At 46.9% G+C, this 16,692-nt stretch overlaps 1 protein-coding gene across 1 annotated transcript in view; it reads left to right on the forward strand.

The window, feature by feature from the left end:
- The first annotated feature begins 240 nt into the window (after positions 1-240).
- Positions 241-16,692, forward strand: part of prickle2a (prickle homolog 2a) — a 65,607-nt gene continuing 49,155 nt past the window's right edge. Inside the window, exon 1 of the mRNA XM_028994490.1 lies at positions 241-339. The gene's annotated coding sequence lies outside the window, so the exon portion shown is untranslated. The remainder of the gene's footprint in view (positions 340-16,692) is intronic.

Raw genomic sequence — 16,692 nt, forward strand, 5'->3', positions numbered from 1 at the left:
CCCTTGAGTGCATTGATGGTTTTGTATTTTACACCATGTTTAGAACCTGCCACTCAACCCTCCCACTGATCTCCCATTTCTCCACTAGTTCACATGCCAATGTTAAAACAGACTATCGTGACAACTGAGCACTTGGGGATTGCTACGTTTGTCAAGGCTAAATTCAAAATGGGATTTCATCTTTTTGCAGGTGATGTACCCAGGATTCCACCAGGTGGCGCCATAAGCAGCAGCTGCCGGTCCCTTTTTTCAGCCAGGCCCAGAATGCTTCCAGTAAAATCTTAACTGGCCGCTGTCTGTAAACAACTGCTCGGAGATAAACACACAGCAAGGCTTCAGGTCGGTGCTGACCCGTTTCCATGACAACAGAGGTTTGTGTCCTGCCTGAGGTTTGAGACCAGTGTAACACAACGGCCGTGGTCTCTCTCTCACACACACACACACACACACACACACAGACACACTCATACAGAGACAGACAGGCAGGCAGTGAAGACTGAGACATACAAATCAGGATAAATGGAGGGATGATGAAAGATTAATGTGTTTGTTTTGTGTGTGCACGTTCACGACCTTGCATGTCTGTGTCTTTTTTTGTGTGTGTTTTTTCCCCCTGTGGCTTCGTCTAACATCTGCAGGGTGAAAAAAACTCTGTTCTGTGTGTTTGCTCACGGCTTTCAGCAGAACATGAAAGGCAGCTCTGTCCTCCCAGGCGTTCTGTCTGTCTGTCTCTGTGTCAGCTGCTGAGGTTTAATGACTATTTAAATGCTTAAACGAGTATGTATGTGTGTGCGCGGCCAGATGTTGGTGTTGACAGCATGTAAGGGAATTTTTTTTTATTTCGTCTTCTTTATAAATCATGGGGAACATTATCAATAAATCTCTTTGTGCATTGTAGAAGAACAAAATTTGGATTCATGGATTCAGTCTGACTGGCCTTCCCCTGTCTGGCGTTCATATTTTTCTGATTCACATTTCAGATGGCACAACACAAATTAACATTTGATAGACGGCCCACGGTCCAGAGGATCTCCTCAGAGTGAAGCAGAGCACATGAACGCAGACAAGACATGAGTCGCACACGTCTGGACCATGGTTCTCCGCAAGTGGATAAATCCTCTGATCATTTCGGTTCATAATCATAAGTGATGCTTTGCTGCGGGTGTTAAGTTGCCTAGCCGAACAAAACAGAACCTCTGCTGTAAATGTTTGTCAGTAAACTTGAGAACTTGGAGAAGTCAGCCTGACATTTGTAAGAAACTTGTGATTGATGCTCAGACCTTTTTCTGAACTGGCTTTGAGTTTGACTGTGTGGAACCCTGGGAGTGAAAATGAATCCTGTTTTAAGGGCTCATTTAGCACTTTGGGGATGACTATATAAACTATGCTTCTAAAACGGATGGAGCCAACAGCATGATTAAAACCCTCTCCTATCAATGTCGGACGCGCAAAGTAACAATTGGAAAGTTGGATGCATGTCTAGAGAACTCTGCATTTATTAATCACTGTATAACATTTAAAGAATCATTCTACTCCTTCCCTCGGTGGATGCCGTTAGAGGCCGTTAAGAAGCACACCGTCAAATTCTGCGCCCCAGAAATAAGAATATTTCGAAATTTCTTGGGGACAGTAATTGTGATTAGATTAGCTCAATTAAGCTTTTTTTACATGGGTGATTTGCAACATTTGCAGTGTCCAATAATCACAGGAGGAGAAATGGCTTAGTATGTGTGTGTCCATGTGTGTGTGTGTGTGTGTGAAAGAATGCAGGCCGAAAGAAACATGTCCCTCCAGCTCTACGTGCTGATTGGCTCAGCTGGATCCCCTCGATTTGCCTCTGGGGCATTTGATTGGATTAGCCATGGGAGGTGAATGACTTGATGATGAAATGTGTTCGGCCCCAAAGTGACTGATGACTGCAGAAGGAGGAAGTAAATGCGCGGCAGAGAGAATCGGCCTGTTAACGTACCCAATAGCCAATAAAATGACCACGGCAGGCAGACTTCAGAGCAATCAGTGTGCATTGATCCGATGGGATTCTTCCCAGATAAACACATAAAGCTTGAATACATAAGGTTGAGTACATAACGTGTTTGTTGTAAATGCTGCAGTGTTTTAATGCGTTTGAAGGAGAGGAGGCGATTCATTGTCTTTCATGTCCTTAACCCTGCTGAGACCGCCCCCTCCCGACCCCCATCTCCACCCTGCCTTTAAACTCTGCATGCCCTGCTTGTGTGTGTGCATGAAAAGGTAAGCGTGAGTGGGTTTTTTCTGGATTTTGTATCCTGACACCTTTGTGGAACGTTGTTTTTGACTGCCTCTCTCCCTCTGTGTAAGAGTGAAATAAGAAAAGCAGAGTAAAGAAGGCGCCGTGAGTGTGTGTGTTTGTGTGTGCACGCCTGTCTGTTGATCAGTGCTAGATCTGAAGATATCATCTTGTGCTGTTCCTCATGATCAGCATTCTTGCTTTATCTGTGGAAGCACAGACACCCACTTCATTCTCAATTTCCTTTTTTACCCCTGTTCCTGTATCGGTTGCACCACCATTTCAGTGATCAGCAGAGTTTGAAGCAGAACACCATGTTTGATGTGCTGACATCTGCCTTGTACAGACGCTCGAACATGATAGCTGGTGAGCTAGTGGACTCCACTACCCTGACAGCATGTAGGATCAGTGTTTTATCAGAATCTCAGAGCCCTATCTCAGGTTCCTGTGAGCTTGTGTTTCCACTGTGCTTATGGGCCTGTATGTCTGTGTGTGAGGGGGGGTCAGACAGTGGAGACAGATGGGGGAGCTGAGATGTGATCCAGGATTTGGAGACTGTCCACAGTAACAGGGCCACCCGACCTCTCTCTGGATATGAGGTTTATTTATTAATCTCTTAGTATGGACATTTCTTCCATAAGCTACAGATGAGTGTCAAAAGAAAGGAAAATGTTTTTTTAAACTAAGTGAAAAGGCTATTTATGCTTTTGCTTCATGGATTGTCCCCTTGCGGCCTGGAGGGTTTTCCTTTTAACTTTTGATGTTTCAGCTCCTCTGGTAATTGCTGCATGCAAATAGAGTTTGTAGGGGTGATTAACCAGTATTATTCCTGTATTCTGGATCTCCACCCTTTTTCATTTTCCTCTATCTGTTCTGTATGCTCGTAACAGCCCTTGTCCAGGCAAACATGAGCTCCTCTATAGGCACGATGTCACTTTGGCCACTAACAAGTCAAACATGCAGTTAATCATTCTGGTCAGCAAACCATTGAATGTAAAAATACTGAATATGACCCCATACACAGTCTTATTTAGCCCTGGAAAGCATAGTCCTTTATATATTAAGTTGATGTCTTTACTCTTTCCTTTTGCCCTTGTCTTGCACCAGAACCCATATCAGTGGGTAGACATGTTCATTTAGCTTTCGATATTACATTGAAAATGAACCTGTGCTTTAGGTTCAACACTGAACCCTGCAGGTGCATAATCCATCATGTCCATGCCTGGTCTGTGTGTGTGTCTCAAGTCAAAGATAAATATTTGTGTGTGCACGCTATGTATTGAGAATGTGCGTGTGCAAGAGTGTCCGGCCCATCGACCCTGCTCTCCAGGGAGTTTTTAATATTGATCTGTCAAGTATTGCCTGTTCACAGACCACCCTTGCACAAGCAAACCCACCTCCTCCCAGGCTCTCTCTCAGCCTCTGAAGTCTGCGGGTGCCATGCGGAGAAGCTTAACCGTTATATCCGTTGCGTGAAGCAGTTTTTCTACCTTACAGTGAAACGCTGAAGGGAAGCGATCAGCAATAAATATGCATGAGTGTGTGTGATGCGAGCTCACTCTGCCTGGGTAGAGGAGATGGTTGCGGCTGATTGCTAATCCAGGGTTGTATCGATGACAGCTACTTCCCTCTTCTACTTCTCTAAACACACTTCAAAAGTCATCTACCAAATTTGTAATCTGATTCAGGAGGAAATGGAATGAAAGCTATTCTTTCTCCCAACACAGAGGAAGACTGGAAATGCCCAGGCACTCACCTCACATTTGAGATTGACCGTATATATATGATGAAAACCTTCAAAGAAGCAGCCAGCTTTGGATTGATCTCTTCAAAGGTGATGTTCATCATGGTCAGTGGCTCAGGCTTTACACTGCAAGGTATAATCTGTGATGAGGTGTGCATTTAGAAGGGTTAATAGAGTCCCCCAGTGGTAATCAGAGGTCCATCGCCTTCGTGAAGTGCATTAAAACCGGATGGTTCTGGTTCTGATTGGCTGAGTCACATTCAAAGCTGTGATTAAGTGTTACATAACCACGTACCTGTGACGGCAAATCACTGAAATTATATCTTTAGTCATTGTTCAGAATTGTTCTGCCTAAAGGGCCTGCTTACTAATTCAGAACAGTGATTAAATGACCAACACTGCCACCAACCACCTAATCAGACTCGAGAATTAATCCAAACATTAGATTAAAGATTATTTATGATGTTTTATGTGTTTTTTAAAAGAAAATGGGTGCTCAGATTGTAATGCCTCAGAGAGTCTTTTAGCCAACATTCTTACAAAAACACCTTTTTTTCTGTCTCACACCATCCTGTCCTGTGTGGACAGTACATTTCACCCTGAGACATCCTGGTGTAAACTAGAAGAAAATCTTTGGTCTCACAGAATATTCCTGTTTATATCTGGATGGTCTCTCAAGTCGTATGGACACTGGACACTGCTACCTTCTGACATTCCTGGTAATCCCTGCTCACACTGCAGCTCACATCTGTAACCTGACGTGAACAACCCAGGGAATCCAGTGCTGACCAGAGAAGGCTGTGTTCCCCTTGATGAACCTTGTTTTTTTTTTTTTCCAAGTTTCCTGTTTTTTTTTCAGGGAGGTTTTCCTTGTCACTGTCGCCTTTGGCTTGCTCACTTGGGGCCTTGAGCACTGCACTAATGTGAGGCGCTTTGTTCCATTGTAAAAATTGTTGATTGATTGAAGTACGCAAAACAGAGCATCCTTAGAACACACCAGGCAACACACAGGGCTTTGCTGGATTGAGACAGAGGCCCAGTTTTCTTGTGATAGGATGATATGACTGCTATTTTAGGTCTGCTCTTGACTGTTGAATGGTCATGTGGGTATTGGCAGAGCAATCAAAGACTGAGATCCTCAACAGCTCCTGCCCACCTGGGGCAGAGGTGGCCTAGCGCTTAAGGAAGCGGCCCCGTAATCAGAAGGTTGCCGCTTCGAATCCCGATCCGCCAAGGTGCCACTGAGATGCCAATGAGCAAAGCACCGTCCCCACACACTGCTCCCCGGGCGCCTGTCATGGCTGCCCACTTCTCACTAAGTATAATGCACATTTAGTTTATGAAGACATCTGTGCTCATTTAAAGGCTTAATTTCACAATGAAATCTATATAATTCCCTATTCTGCTGGCCAACACTGTTACAGAATGCATGTAAGTGTTTTCTATCAAAAGATTCACACAAACAAGCGATGTTAAGATTTCTGGAGAAAAAATGATAATTGACCATATTCCTTTGTGATAATGTTTTTGACCAAGTATTGTTTTCATTCAGGCATGGCTGGATTTCATTCCACTCTTTCACACTTTAAACATGTTATGCTCATGCATCTGAGACTGAAACCCTGCTCCTGAGAATCTCATGTATGTACCATAAACATTCATACGGAATAAACACACGCAACACTACAACAACATCATTGTATATATATATCACAGTCACTTCTGAGGCTTTAAAGTCCCCAGCGTTTCTCTATCACAGTCTTGCAGTGTGTACACGCCAGCATTTTAATACTGACTTTATTCAACCCATGTTTCACCCCGGCCCTCCTAAACCACCCTGTTGCTTCCTGATCCCACTGCAGACAGAGAACGCTGTCACTCCAACTTGCTTCAAACCTCGGGGATATCATGCAACAGTCCCTTCGGAAAGGACCCCAGAGCACCACTTTCTTTTCCCTGGGTTCAGAAATAAAGCGAGTCTGACATTCTTTATCAATCCTCCAGTTTCATTCTAATCTTGATTGTCCCAGTGTGAGATCTAGTGTTGTGGAGATGGGTGGAGTTTTGTTTAATTTTAAGATTAATATCACTCTAGAGGCTGTATAAATCTGGTCCATAAACTAATAGTCTTTCATTTTCTGTGTTTGCTTGGTTTTACTCAACTTGGGGAATATTTCATGTTGTTTGGTGCTGTTTTCCATCATTCTTAAGAAGAATGTTCTCAAGAAGAAGGTATGACTTTTTTTTTCTCTCAGAAGAAATAGTTCTGCTAATTCCCTTTAATTAATAAGATTTTTTAATGTTGAAAGATTGACATTAAGTAAGGGTGAAAGAGTGGTGCTAACAGAAACAAGAGCCTCTTTCTTTATCATACAGTTATCATACAGACTGACACACAATGGTTGTTTGCATTGCCTCACCAATCAGCCACAACATTAAAACCATGGAAAGGTGAATATCTGTGTTTATCTGGTTGTATAATTGAAGGTTTGACATATTATGCAACAAGTGCAGAGTGAGATCTCCAAGTTGGAACCCGGAAAAGTGGGCAGGTGTGGGGGTGGTTGTGGCCTAGTTGGTAACACACTCACCTATGAACCCAAAGACCACAAGGTTACAACCCCACTAATTGTGTCCGTGAGCAAGACAATTAATCCTGAGTTACTCCAGGGGGACATGCTACGTGCCACAAATGTAAACGTAAGAATCTGAGCATCTTTGACAAGGCCAAATTGTAATGAGAGATGTTTGAATCAGAGCATCTCCAAAAACAGCAGGTCTGTGTGCAGACTAGGAGTGAAGACAGATCCAAACCAGAAATTCAGAAAATATGACCACTTGGTACAGATTCCTAGGCAGCATTGCAGCCCAAGGTTACTCTAAAATTCACTAAGCACACAGACAAAACCATCTGATTAGTATTTATCACCTACAGACACTCAGTAGGAGAAATGGATTCTTTGACACCTAGTCTCAAGAAGCATTTGTGCTTCCTCAACAAAAATCTTAGTATCTTAACATATCCATAATGTAGAGGCGAGTACCTAACAAAAGTAGTCCAATGAAAAACAAGCATGGTGATGTTCTCTCAAGATACCTTGATGGCATGGTGGTAAGCCAGTCTGAACTACTGTTTTACAGAAAGATGAAAACCTCAATGCTGGTTCTGATAGAAAGGTGTCCTAACACATGGCATAAATCACAGCTTGCTGTGTATAGGGATGAGTAGCAACAGATTGGTCAGAGAGCCCATGTTGAAACGTCCCCCACCAAAGGTAGCTGAGTGACATCTCTGGGTTGTGGAAAAAAATGGAAGAAGGTGGTCTGGTTTGATGAATTGTTTGGATGCTTGTGCATCATTTACCGGAGTAAGAGATGAAAGCAGTGGTATTCACTATGGGAAGGAGGCAAGCCTGAGGCAGTGATGTTAGGGGCAGTGTTGGGAAACCTGACCTGGATGTTACTTTGAGCATCTGTGGAATGTGCTGGAAAAAACAAGCTTGACAAACTGACTGCAGGATCTGCTGCTAACATCCATGCCTCCGTGTGTATATTTTCTCTCTATGTTTCTTGTCCATATTGAGCATGGTTTTCAAATTGCCAAGAGGGGACAAGTCCCATGCTTTAAACAGTTCAATAAGTCTTCTCCTTCCCCTCTGTTTTTTTTACGGCATGAGATATCAAGTCAGCAATTTTTACTGACTTGATAGCTTAGTGAGCCGGGTGACAACACTGTGTCCACGTCACAATCCACGCCTTCTACACAAAGTAACTGTGGTACAACATTCATTTCTTCAGCAGGTCACACACCAGTTTTCTTTATCTGTTATTACCTCAATATGTCCAGCCACCTGGGAGCAAGAATCTCACGGGTTTTTGCTACCATTTATTGAGCCCATTAATTTAAGTGAGTAATACGTGGCTCCAAATTATCATTCGGCACTGGAGTGCCATCAGTGCAGTGGAAAATGGAGTATGCTAAATATACTTTTGATGGTGGGCATCTCCAGTGACTTACAGTGAATAGTTTGGTACTCTGTGTCTTTTCCGTGTAGATGTGGTCCACAGGATTCAACGAAACCCCTCTGTCTTACATTCTTCTTCATTTTATTAGGTTTCATGTTCTCACTTTCTTCTCACTCATCATCTTTTTATTCTGTTCCTCCCTGATCACTTTTTTTTGTAGCACTGTCTCATTTCTTATTTCCTCCCCCTCTCAAATGCTTTTCTGTTAGGATCTCTTCCTTCTATCTGGAGGCTATTTATGGACCAAGTACTGTCTTCCTCTCTCGAGAAACACTTCACTTCACACACACACAGACACAAAGTATGTTATACACTTAATGAAACGAGGCAGCCCCTGGCCACAAGTCTAAACAGCTGCAATTTCATTTAGTTAGTTATGCTTGTGTAGTGTGTGTGTGTGTGTATGTGTGTGTGTGTGTGGTGTGTGTGTGTGTGTGCGTGTGCGTGGTGCACATCTACACCCCAAGAGTCTACCTGTGCTATTTCACTAAAGCTTTTGAATGGAAATGCCTCTGGGTATTGATGGAAAGGAATTGAAGGAAAATGGGACTCGTGCTGGACTGATTTACTGAGTCAGAGTTGAAGTGAGTACCAGCGAACAGAGGTGATGGAGAGAGTGTGTGAAAGAGTGATTGATATAAAACAGGGGGTGAGGTGTGTTAAAACGAAAGGGAGAAAAGTACAGAAGAGGCAGAATAACTCTTCAGAGAAAAGCTTAAAGTTGAATAAGCAAACTGATGGAGTGTGTGCTTTGTGTGTGTGTGTGTGTGTGAGTGTCCCATATGGGGTGCCAAATGGAATGTGAGAGAATCTCCCCTCCTTCGCTGACTCATCACTTCTGAGGGCCGGTTTGTAAACGAGTCATGAGGGAACTATTGCAACCCGCTCTCATGATTTTTCGGGCACAGCTATTCACAAGCAGAGCCTTTAGCACAAAGCCCTGCTGTCTGCATGCTTAATTTATTTGTTAATCCGCTCTCTAACCATCTAAAATACCTTAATTTCATTTGTGTTAGGGCTGATCTTTTGCAACTTCTTGACCTCTGAAAAATGAAAAGCTGGTGGTTGATTTTCAGAGATACACGAGAGTTCCCCAAAGATAGAAAGAGTGAGGTTGTCACGACTACGGACTTACGAGGGAAGGAAGCGCAGAGGTCTGACATACTGGGAACGGGGTTTTATTAACAAAATAAACAAAAGAAATACAATAAACAATGGCGCGGTGGCCGAAAACAATTAACTTAAATGAAGAACATAAACTAACCCGTAGGCGTGGGGCGATTGCCAGAACTCAAAACACATATGACCAAAAACCAGGTCAAGTTCATGTCTGAGTTCACGAAATGCCAGCGACCCCGGACGGGCGGAAAACTTCCGGCATTATGGGGGCGTTCAGGAATTGGGTTCCGGTGTGGAGCCCAGCTGCAGGCAATCTGACAGAGCCCCCCCGCCAAGGGCTACGTCTCGGAGCCCCAACAGTACCATCAGTGAGGCGGCGGGGCGGACGGCGGCAACCACAAGGGCCTCCTGCCCTGCTGTGTATCCTCCTCCCTTGGAAGGACCCGGTCCCTCGGGCTGGCTCGCCCGGCGTGGTCAGGCGTGGCGGCCCGGTCACCCTCGGGCTGGCCTCCCCCGGCGGGGGATCAGGCGGGCCGGCCCCGGGCCCCTCGGGCTGGCTCCCCCTTGGGCGGGGGGTCACCCCGGCGTGGCGGCCCCGGTCCGGCTCCCCGGCGGGGTCAGTCGTGGCGGCCCCGGTCCCTCGGGCTGGCTCCCCGGCGGGTCAGGCGTGGCGGCCCCGGTCCCTCGGCTGGCTCCCCGGGGGTCAGGCGTGGCGGCCCCTGGTCCCTCTGTCTTGCTCCCCTTCGTTTCGTCGTGCTGTCCCCTTTCCCCTCTTCTCTTCTCCCCCTTCGGTTTTCAGTCTTTTCGTCCCCGTTTCCCTCTTTCTTTCTCGGCGGGTCAGGCGTGGGGCCCCCCGGCCCTCGGGCTGGCTCCCCGGGGGTCAGGCGTGGCGGCCCCGGTCCCTCGGGCTGGCTCCCCGGCGTGGTCAGGCGTGGCGGACTGGAAAAGAGGAAGGGGAAAAGGAGGAGCGGGACAAGAGGGGAGGAAAAGGAAAAGAGGAAGGGAGAAAAGGAGGTGGGAAAGAGGGGAAGGAAAAGAAGAAAAGAGGAAGGGAGAAAAGGAGGTCCGGGAAAGCTGGAGGACGGAATCGGCCTGGCTCCCCGGCGTGGGTCACCGCGTGGCCGGCCCCGGACCCTCGGCCTGGCCTCCCCGGCGTGGTCCCGCTTTGGCGGCCCCGGAACCTCGGCCTGGCTCCCCCGGCGTGGTCCCGCATGGCGGCCCCGGACTCCCGTACCTGCACACAATAATCAGGGCCGATCCATCTGGGTACATGTGGGCCCTGTCTCCACACGTCCCTCTGACACTTCTGTGTCACCCCCTGCACCTCACAGGGAGATTGTCCCAGAGCCTCCGGCGACTGTTCCAGGCACCCCAGGCTGGTGCCTTCTGGGACTATGCAGCACTCCGCTCGCTGCAACGGCCCTGGTGCCAAGGGGGGGGCATTGCCAGAACCCATCCGGCTAGCCCCTTCTGCGTCCGTTGGGACAAGCAGGCCCTCCTTCCTGTCTGTACCCAGCTGGGTCCTCATGCCTACCCGGGGGCTCTATGGCGCTCCACCCCTCTGGAGGCAGACGCAGGCCCATGCCTGGCCCACCCTCCTCACCGGCTACCGGAGGACCCAGCTCAATCGCTTCCCCACCTACCCTCACCTCAGGAGGAGTCCCCAACCCGAACTGCACCCCCCCAAAAAATTCTTTGGGGGAGCACCCCCCCCGGCTGGACTTAGGGGTACCTTGGGGCTCGTCCACCTCGCCTTGGACCGGTGCAGTCAGGTTGGGAACTCCCTCCCTGGGGTTCGGCTCTGCTGCTGGGTCACCATCTGGTGGACACAAAGAGGGGAAGTGGGGGCGACATACGGACACATATGCCACGCACACACACACAGACAGAGACAGACAGAAGAGAGGGTCGTCTGGTTCCCTCTCTGAGCTCTCCGGGACCTCCTCAGGGGGCACAGTCAGAATCTCGGGAGGCGCGACCTTCTCGTCGCCCACCAGTGCTTGGTCTTCTTGCCCCGGATCCTGACTGGCGCTGGATGTGGTGGAGGGGCAGAGTTCGATCCCTGGCTCAGGCTCTGGCCGATCAAACTCCGCCCTCAGTCTCTGCTGGAAGTCCCGAAAACTCCTGTCGGTCTCTCCCTGCTGCCAGGCAGCGTCGCTGGAGATGGTGGTGGGCGTGTGGCGTGGGGGGTGGTGGACGTCTTCTCCAGCATGCAGGGGCGCTGGTGATGCGCTGCCGTTCAGCTGGGGAACGTCCGAGCAGAGGGAAGGCGGGTCGGCGACTGGAACTGGGAGGGCATCTTCCCTGTGAGGCAGTTCCGACAGTGCAGTTGCTGGTTGGCGACCTCCTGTCGCCCTGTTCCACCAGCTTACGCCCGCATCGCTGTCCTCCTCCTCACTGTTGTCGCACCTCTGGGACTGACGTGGGTTTCCACGGACCTCGCAACGGACGGGCACGATGGGCGGAGCCATCCCGGCACCGACTGCCCAATCGGCGTCATCCTCGTGTTGGTCCGTGTCGACCTCATACCCTCGGAAGTCACGTGGATCTTCACGGATGTCGCGACAATCTCGGACGCGCGCGCTGGGTGGAGCCATCCCGGCCCCGACTGCCCAACGAAAATCCACGTCATTGTCGCTTTCGTCATCCGTGTCCTCCCACCTGTGACTCCGAGGGTCGTCCACCCTGCGGACATCCTGGACCCAGGGTGCGATCAACTCCCAGGGACAGTACTCTGGCCATTCGGGCTGGAGGCTGCCCATCCCCTCGCTGGAGGGACGCCGCCGTTGTTGTCGCTTCTCACCCCCCTGGAAGTGACGTGGGTCCCCACGGACCTTGCGACGATCGCAGACTGGTGCGATGGGCGGAGCCCAACTCTCGTCTCCCGTGCTCTCGTCGTCGTCCGTGTCGTCCCAGTCCACGGGGAGCCTTGCCAGCAGAGCGCAGAGTTCTTGGCTCGACATGGCGAAGATCGTGGGGGTCGCATCTACTGCGCTCGCTGCCCACGTCACTTCCTCGCTGCTGCCGACGCCAACGTCCTCGCTCCGCCCACTCACCCGCCGACGTTGTCGCTTCCGGGTTTCGCGGAGTTTCCCGGGGGTGACGTCATCACGCGGCGCCGCGTACCACGGCTTCTCGGGGAGAAAACGCTCCACCAGAACGGGCGGCGCGTCTCTCCCCTGGTGTCCGCGTTCACCGCGCCGGGCTGCGTCCTTCGCGGCGTTTCTTCTCCTCTGTTTTTTACCTCTGCGCTTTTGGGTGGGTCGCTGGCATTCTGTCACGACTACGGACTTACGAGGGAAGGAAGCGCAGAGGTCTGACATACTGGGAAGGGGATTTTATTAACAAATAAACAAAGAAATACAAATAAACAATGGCGCGGTGGCCGAAAACAATTTAACTTAAATGAAGAACATAAACTAACCCGTAGGCGTGTGGCGATTGCCAGAACTCAAAAACACATATGACACAAAACCAGGTCAAGTTCATGTCTGAGTTCACGAAAATGCCAGCGACCCCGAACGGGCGGAAACTTCCGGCATTTATGGGGCGTCAGGATTGGGTTCCGGTGTGGAGCCCAGCTGCAGGCAATCCTGACAGAGGTTTTAGTCTTCAATATTTCAGTATGGTAAATTCACAACCCAGCAGAGACAGGGACTAAACCATATTGTTTACTCAGGTGCAAAAAAATGATTCCCTGCAATCTCCCCTGCCGAATCAAACCCAAAATCTCACTGTTGGCCGTCAACTGCACTAATGAGGGGCGTGAATGGTGCAGACTGCCAGATGGATCTTCTGAGGCTTTGGGAATGAGGCTTCAGCTTATGACTGGCTTATGTCTGCTGTACTGAAGCACCGCATTCTCAGGCCTGCTACAAAACAGCTGACTCCAGATCTGTGTGAATATCCAACGGGCGATGATAGGCTCACTGGTGGAGGCTTGCTGTGAATATGGAGCAGACTGCTAAATCATTAGTGGGGAGAAACGGGCATTTATTAAATAAGAGCACAGAGCTAATAGTGTCAGTAGATAAGTTATGTCATAATATAACATTATTCATCAACATATGACAATTAGCAAACATATGTCCATTTTCCAATTAAATCAGTTGGCCTTCTGTTCTATTGTAGTCGGGGATTAGAGCTACAAGGGAGCAAAATGAATCTATTGTTATTGTTCTTGTCACCTCACACAAGATGTTTGCTTAATATATTTATTTAATCCTGATTACTTCCTTAAATATATATTTATATGGTGTGCATTGAACGGGACGTGTAGCTATTTTCCCCTAGTACTTCGACTAGGGTGAATGGGCAGTATACCAATTCACTAGCATAAACGGAAGTGCATAGACAATTCTTTTTTTAAATTACTTACAACCTAGATGCAATTTCCAGGGGGAAAAGATAATGAACAGTGATCATTGCTTATTGTTGATAATATATAGCATGTGATAGCTTTAGACCTTCTTGTTTACTGAAATAATAAGGTATAGTTGCAAAGCACATTATGTGCTGGTACATAAGCGGGAAACACACCCACCAATGAACCACAAGTTCTTCATATAATTTTTTTCAATCAATAAATCAATCTTTATTTATATGGCCCTTTTTACAATGTCCATTGTCACAAAGCACCTAACAAATAGAACAGGGCTCAAAGCCCCAGGTAAGCAAGCCAGAGTGGAACAGTGGAAAGGAAACACTCCCTCTAACAGGAAGAAAACCTTGAGAGGAACCTTGACTCAGCAAGGACAACCAATTCTCCTCTGGTCAGTACTGGATTCCAATACAATACATCCAAAAATGATGGCATATGAATGTTATTGGAGTGCACTTGTGTATAATGAATTAGCATCCATGGAGAGTGTTGGCGTCCCAGCAGGTGACTATCAGATGGGGTCAGCAGAGGGCCAAGTAGGACAATCCATGGAGGTCGGCCATGTCCAGTAACCCAGTCTAGATGTTATGAATGTGTGAACTAAACTGCTAGATAATTCTAGCAATCTTTCTTAGGTGAAAGCATGCCATCCTGGAAATATTTTGAATGTGAAAATCAAATGATAAATCAGAATCTAAAGTCAGACCCAAATTCTTTACAGATGCACTAGGACAAGTTGAAAAACCAGCACACTCCAATCCATATTTTGTCAAACCATGTGTCGCCCCTTTGGGACCAATCACCAACACAATTACGGGTCATCCAGTAATTGTGATTAAACTTTGATGTAGTTATTGTGACAAACAGCACGATTAGGTTTAATTTATTTAGCTTTTCTAGAGCAGGGAACAGACACAGTCTCAATAAAGTGAAAGTGGCTACCGGGTTCTCTGGGTGGGCAGTTGGATAAAGGGTGGGTAGTAGCCTAGTAGGTAACACAATCGCCCATGAACCAGAAGACCCAGGTTCAAATCACAATTACAACCATTGTGTCCCTGAGCAAGACTCTTAACCCTGAGTGTCTTCAGGGCTGTACCTTTAACTACTTATTGTATGTCACTCTGGGTAAGGGCATCTGATAAATGTGATTAAATGTAAATGTATATATAAGCCGCTCTCTGTCTGCTGCCTGGACTGCAACATCTTTTAGTAGTAATATAAAAGATAAAGATTGGACGAGGGTCAAGTAAAGATTGTCCAAGGGAGTGTCTGCAAATATTGAACAGTTGCAGAATAATGTTACCCAGTTTTACAACTTTGAATTTCATTATATCATCAAATTTTTCTGTGAATCTGTGCGCAAGCCTGCGTCTCTGCTGGTATGGGGATGCATTAGTGTGTTATTGCTGAAAGGTATTTCCAAGCCTTAGGAAAGGCAATCCAGGCCTTACAAATTGCAGAAAAAAATGCTTACTGTATCTGTTACAACAGCATAGCTTCATACCATAAGTGTCATTATATTGAGCCGGCCTCCCTCCAGTCCAGACCTTACACCATCCGAACATTTGATGCATTATCAAATGAAAGACGCAAAAGAGAAGAGGACACAGGACCTACTTAGAGTCCTGTTACACACAACAATGGGACAACAGTCTCCTTAGTTCCAAGGAGAGGGGAAGATACACTATGGTGGCACCATTTCTTGGCACCGGTTGCTGTCATCAAACTCAACTTGGCTTTATTCTTTTATTACACTGGCATGTTGTCTCAGTTTAAACATTTTACATGTTTTCTTTCTTATACTGTGACCAAGATACAGGTTTATGAGATTTATGAGAAAATTATGAGATTGGATTGTATGTATGATATGTATGAGTGTGTGTTTGAGGGGGTGGTTGTTAGAGAAACACTGTGGCATCTGGACGGGAAGTGAATGAGATCAGAATGGATGCCATGGAGTCTGGTTACAGCCTTTAGTGCCTTCTGTGCATGGCTGGACTGTGTGCGTGCGTGTGAGTGTGTGTGCATATCTTTGTTGCCTAAATGCCTCAAACCCCATATTTGTCATCAGTCATTGTGAGTGCTTTAAAGGGTTCTCTCACGTTTGGGGTGTTTGACAATAGCCAAATAAAATTTACTCTATCCTTCAGTACACATCTGTATCAGTAGCTACAAGTAAAAATGTTATGGCATCTGAGCAGTGATTTGGGTTTGTAATCCCTGTATCACAAATCAAGATTTTTAGTTTCTGCTTAAATTTATTTCTGGAACAATAATCCTGGAATGAGTTAAACTCCATGGTATTGGCCCAGCATTTTTCAAACTCAATAAAACGATAAAGGACTGTGATAAACCCAATTTCAATCCAGGGATGAAGTTTGTTCCCAGTTTAAATACAGATGTGAGACCTCTTGTGGGCTTTGTCAGCTTGGAATGTTTGAATGCAGATGTGTTGCAGGGAATTGGTATGGTTGTGGATATTGAGCGAGGATATTTGAAGTGTGTCTGTTTTGCTATTAAAGGTGTTTTTCTTTCCATAATTCCACCTCAAAGTCACACTTCAATAGCTCATAGCCAAGCCCTTTATGAGTGGCTGTGAGCAGGGACACTAGGTTTTTTGACGAAGTCCTGTCTTTGAAGACAAAGTCAGAGTGTGTGTGGGGGAGTCACAGCTTGGGTCAGAAGACTTCATCTTCGCCCCAATACACCACACTAATGAAGCTGGAGCACATGATGTAAAGACAGTCACTTCCTTTATAGTAAAGCTAAAAATAACAATGTACACTGACAAAGTAGTGGCAAACGATCAGTATACAGCAATGTTAAATACACCATGCTATACTACAGTACATTTACATTTACTGTCTCTGTCACTCACTCAGTATATCACTCACACCCATTGTAAAACAATAACAAATCATCTCACTCACTCAGCACCCCAGATTAGGGTTGCGGGTGCCAGAGTCCATCCCAGGACATTGGGAGCTATCCAGGGCAGGATGCCAGCCCACCAGAGCCCACCATTCACTCACATCTATGGCCAAATCTGAATTGTCAATGCAGATAGTTTACTTGCTTTAGGGGGTTAACTGGGGAGAGAATAAAGGTTTCTATTGCGGGTCTTTTGAGTTTGTATGATTCTAATTCTATGATTCT

This window comes from Denticeps clupeoides, chromosome 10, assembly GCF_900700375.1.
Source record: "Denticeps clupeoides chromosome 10, fDenClu1.1, whole genome shotgun sequence".
NCBI classification, from domain to species: domain Eukaryota; kingdom Metazoa; phylum Chordata; class Actinopteri; order Clupeiformes; family Denticipitidae; genus Denticeps; species Denticeps clupeoides.